General features: G+C 38.7%; 1 non-coding gene across 1 annotated transcript; it reads left to right on the top strand.

The window, feature by feature from the left end:
* The first annotated feature begins 1,431 nt into the window (after window positions 1-1,431).
* LOC130938117 (small nucleolar RNA R71) lies at window positions 1,432-1,539 on the top strand. Its single transcript, XR_009069296.1, has one exon. It is a non-coding gene; the product is annotated as a small nucleolar RNA R71 (small nucleolar RNA).
* The last annotated feature ends 3,794 nt before the right edge of the window (window positions 1,540-5,333 follow it).

Below are 5,333 nucleotides of genomic sequence, written 5' to 3'. Positions count from 1 at the left end.
CCTTTGCTGTGGCTAGGAAGGGTCTGCCAAGGATGATGGATTCATCCATGCACTTCCCAGTCTCTAGGACTATGAAATCAGCAGGGATGTAATGGTCTTCAACCTTTACCAAAACATCCTCTACAAGTCCATAAGCTTGTTTTCTTCAATTGTCTGCCATCTCTAGTGAGATTTCTGCAGCTTGTACCTCAAAGATCCCTAGCTTCTCCATTACAGAGAGAGGCATGAGGTTTATACTTGACCCTAAGTCACACAGGGCCTTCTTAAAGGTCATGGTACCTATGGTACAAAGTATTGAAAACTTCCCAGGATCTTGTCTCTTTTGAGGTAATCTCTGCCTAGATAAGTCATCCAGATCTTTGGTGAGCAAAGGAGGTTCATTCTCCCAAGTCTCATTACCAAATAACTTGTCATTTAGCTTCATGATTGCTCCAAGGTATTTGGCAACTTGCTCTTCAGTGACATACTCATCCTCTTCAGAGGAAGAATGCTCATCAGAGCTCATGAATGGCAGAAGTAAATCCATTGGAATCTCTATGGTCTCAGTGTGAGCCTCAGATTCCCATGGTTCCTCATTAGGGAACTCATTGGAGGCTAGTGGACGTCCATTGAGGTCTTCCTCAGTGGCGTTCACTGCCTCTCCCTCCTCTCCTAGTTTAGCCATGTGGGTCATGTTAATGGCCTTGCACTCTCCTTTTGGATTCTCTTCTGTATTGCTTGGAAGAGTACTAGGAGGGAGTTCAGTAACTTTCTTACTCAGCTGTGCCACTTGTGCCTCCAAATTCCTAATGGAAGACCTTGTTTCAGTCATGAAACTTTGAGTGGTTTTGATTAGATCAGAGACCATGGTTGCTAAGTCAGAGTGGCTCTGCTTAGAATTCTCTGTCTGTTGCTGAGAAGATGATGGAAAAAGCTTGCCATTGCTAAACCTATTTCTTCCACCATTATTGTTGTTGAAACCTTGTTGAGGTCTCTGTTGATCCTTCCATGAGAGATTTGGATGATTTCTCCATGAAGAATTATAGGTGTTTCCATAGGATTCTCCCATGTAATTCACCTCTTCCATTGAATGGTTCTTAGGATCATAAGCTTCTTCTTCAGATGAAGCATCCTTAGTACTGCCTGGTGCAGCTTGCATTCCAGACAGACTTTGAGAAATCAAATTGACTTGCTGAGTCAATATTTTGTTCTGAGCCAATATGGCATTCAGAGTATCAATCTCAAGAACTCCTTTCTTCTGATTTGTCCCATTGTTCACAGATTCCTTTCAGAAATGTACATGAATTGGTTATTTGCAACCATTTCAATTAGTTCTTGAGCTTCTGTAGGCGTCTTCTTCAGATGAAGAGATCCTCCAGCAGAGCTATCCAAAGACATCTTGGACAGTTCAGACAGACCATCATAGAAAATACCTATGATGCTCCATTCAGAAAGCATATCAAAGGGACACTTTCTGATCAACTGTTTGTATCTTTCCCAAGCTTCATAGAGGGATTCTCCTTCCTTCTGTCTGAAGGTTTGGACTTCCACTCTAAGCTTACTCAATTTTTGAGGTGGAAAGAACTTTGCCAAGAAGGCATTGACTAGCTTTTCCCAAGAGTTCAGGCTTTCTTTAGGTTGTGAGTCCAATCATATCCTAGCTCTGTCTCTTACAGCAAAAGGGAATAGCATAAGTCTGTGGACTTCAGGGTTAACCCCCATTTGTCTTGACAGTGTCATAGATTTGCAAGAACTCAGCTAAAAACTGATGAGGATATTCCAATGGAAGTCCATGGAACTTGCAATTCTGTTGCATTAGAGAAACTAATTGAGGCTTAAGCTCAAAGTTGTTTGCTCCAATGGCAGGGATAGAGATGCTTCTCCCATAGAAGTCGGGAGTAGGTGCAGTAAAGTCACCCAGCACCTTCCTTGCATTGTTGGCATTGTTGTTGTTTTCGGCTGCCATGGGTTCTTCTTCTTTGAAGATTTCTGTTAGGTCCTCTACGGAGAGTTGTGCCTTAGCTTCTCTTAGCTTTTGCTTCAAGGTCCTTTCAGGTTCAGGGTCAGCCTCAACAAGAATGCTTTTGTCTTTGCTCCTGCTCATATGAAAGAGAAGAGAACAAAAAAGTATGGAATCCTCTTTGTCACAGTATAGAGATTCATTGAGGTGTCAGAGGAAAAGAAAAATAGAAGGAAGAAGTAGAGAATTCGAACTTATCAAGAAAGATGGAGTTCGAATTTGCATTAAGGAATATTGTTAGTCCATAAATAGAAGGATGTGAGAAGAGGGGAAGAAATTTTCAAAAATTAAGTGAAAGATTTAAAAACATTTTGAAAAAAAAAAACACTAATTTGATTTTCGAAAAACAAGAGTGGAAAAGAATTCAAGTGATTTTTGAAAAGATTTTGAAATTAGAAATCAAAAAGATATGATTTGAAAACTATTTTGAAAAAGATGTGATTAGAAGATGTGATTGAAAAGTTATGGTTTTAAAAAGATGTGATTGAAAAGATATGATTTGAAAAACAATTTAAAAAGATTTGATTTTAAAAAAAATTAATGACTTGGCTAACAAGGAAAGATATGATTCAAACATTAAACCTTTCTCAACAGAAAAGGCAACATACTTGAAATGTTGAATCAAATCATTAATTGTTAGCAAGTATCTTTGAAAATGGAAAGAAATTGATTTTGAAAAAGATTTGATTGAAAACATTTGATTTGAAAAAGATTTGATTTTGAAAAGATTTTGAAAACTTGAAAAAAATTTGCATTAAAAACAGAATCTTTCCTCTTGTGCCATCCTGGCGTTAAACGCCCAGAATGGTGCACATTCTGGCATTTAACACCCAAAGCACTACCCTTTTGGGCGTTAAACGCCCAGCCAAGCACCTTGGCTGGCGTTTAAACGTCAGTCTGCCTTCTTCACTGGGCGTTTTGAACGCCCAGCGTTTTCTGTGTAATTCCTCTGCTGAATGTTCTGAATCTTCAATTCCCTGTATTATTGACTTGAAAAGACACCAATTAAAAATATTTTTGGATTTTTAATAATGAGGAATAATCAAAATGCAACTAAAATCAAATAACAATGCATGCAAGAAAACAAACTTAGCAGTTTGTATACTACTGACACTAACAAAATACTCAAGACAAGAGAATTTAAAGATCAGAACAAGAAAATCATCAAGAACATCTTGAAGATCGCTTAAGACACATGAATGAATGCAAGAAGAACAGAAACATGCAATTGACACCAAACTTAACATGAGACACTAGACTCAAACAAGAAATATTTTTGGTTTTTATGATTTTGTAATTTTTTTGGATTTTTCGAAAATTAAGTGGAAAAGAAAATAAAGGTATCAAAATTCTTAATGAGAATTCCAGGAATCATGTAATGTTAGTCTAAAGCTTTAGTCTAAAGAAATTAGACATGGCTAGCCAAGCTTCAGCAGGACATTGCATTCAAGAGCTAAATTGATGAGAATCAATCAGCTTTGGTGATGATAAGAACATCACCTTGAAACACTAGAATTCATTCTTAAGAACTCTAAAAAATACCTAATCTAAGCAACAAGATGAACCGTCAGTTGTCCATACTCGAAACAATCCCCGGAAACGGCGCCAAAAACTTGGTGCACGAAATTGTGATCACTACTTTTCACAACTCAAATAATCCCCGGTAATGAATCCAAAAACTTGGTGCTCAATACCATGGTATAAACACAATTTCGCACAACTAACCAGCAAGTGCACTGGGTCGTCCAAGTAATAAACCTTACGCGAGTAAGGGTCGATCCCACGGAGATTGTTGGTATGAAGAAAGCTATGGTCATCTTGTAAATCTCACTCAGGCAGATTCAAATGGTTATGAATGATGTATGAATAAAGCATAAAGATAGAGATACTTATATATTTCATTGGTGAGAATTTCAGATAAGCGAATGGAGATGCTTTGTCCCTTCCGTCTCTCTGCTTTCCTATTGTCTTCATCCAATTCTTCTTACTCCTTTCCATGGCAAGCTGTATGTTGGGCATCACCGTTGTCAGTGGCTACAATCCCGTCCTCTCAGTGAAAATGTTCAACGCACCCTGTCACGGCACGGCTAATCATCTGTCGGTTCTCAATCAGGTTGGAATAGAATCCATTGATTCTTTTGCATCTGTCACTAACGCCCAGCCTTCAGGAGTTTGAAGCTCGTCATAGTCATTCAATCATTGAATCCTACTCAGAATACCACAAACAAGGTTTAGACCTTCCGGATTCTCTTGAATGCCGCCATCAATTCTAGCTTATACCACGAAGATTCCGATTAAAGAATCCAAGAGATAAACATTCAAGCCTTGTTTGCTTGTAGAACGGGAGTGGTTGTCAGGCACGCGTTCATAAGTGAGAATGATGATGAGCGTCACATAATCATCACATTCATCAAGTTCTTGAGTGCGAATGAATATCTTGGAATAAGAACAAGCTGAATTGAATAGAAGAACAATAGTAATTGCATTAATACTCGAGGTACAGCAGAGCTCCACACCTTAATCTATGGTGTGTAGAAACTCCACCGTTGAAAATACATAAGAACAAGGTCTAGGCATGGCCGTGAGGCCAGCCCCCAAAACGTGATCAAAAGATTCAAAGATCTAAAGATGATCTAAGATCCAAAGATGAAAATACAATAGCAAAAGGTCCTATTTGTAGAGAACTAGTAACCTAGGGTTTACAGAAATGAATAAATGACATAAAAATCCACTTCTGGGCCCACTTGGTGTGTGCTTGGACTGAGCATTGAAGCATTTTCGTGTAGACACTTTTTTTGGAGTTAAACGCCAGCTTTTGTGCCAGTTTGGGCGTTTAACTCCCATTCTTGTGCCAGTTCTGGCGTTTAACGCTGGGCAGTTTTGAGCTGATTTAGAACGCCGCTTTGGGCCATCAAATCTTGGGCAAAGTATGGACTATTATACATTTCTGGAAAGCCCAGGATGTCTACTTTCCAACGCCGTTAAGAGCGCGCCAATTGGCCTTCTGTAGCTCCAGAAAATCCTCTTCGAGTGCAGGGAGGTCAGAATCCAACAGCATCTGCAGTCTTTTTCAGCCTCTGAATCAGATTTTTGCTCAAGTCCCTCAATTTCTGCCAGAAAATACCTGAAATCACAGAAAAACACACAAACTCATAGTAAAGTCCAAAAAAGTAAATTTTAACTAAAAACTAATAAAAATATACTAAAAACTAACTAAAACATACTAAAAACATACTAAAAACAATGCCAAAAAGCGTATAAATTATCCGCTCATCACCCATCATTCTGGAAAGACCATTTCCAGCCACAGCCAGAGCACTCATAGATGTAGAGC

The sequence above is a fragment of the Arachis stenosperma genome, chromosome 6 (genome assembly GCF_014773155.1).
Source record: "Arachis stenosperma cultivar V10309 chromosome 6, arast.V10309.gnm1.PFL2, whole genome shotgun sequence".
Taxonomy (NCBI): domain Eukaryota; kingdom Viridiplantae; phylum Streptophyta; class Magnoliopsida; order Fabales; family Fabaceae; genus Arachis; species Arachis stenosperma.
Note: the sequence above shows the minus strand (reverse complement) of the source record. Positions and strands in the feature narration are given on the sequence as shown.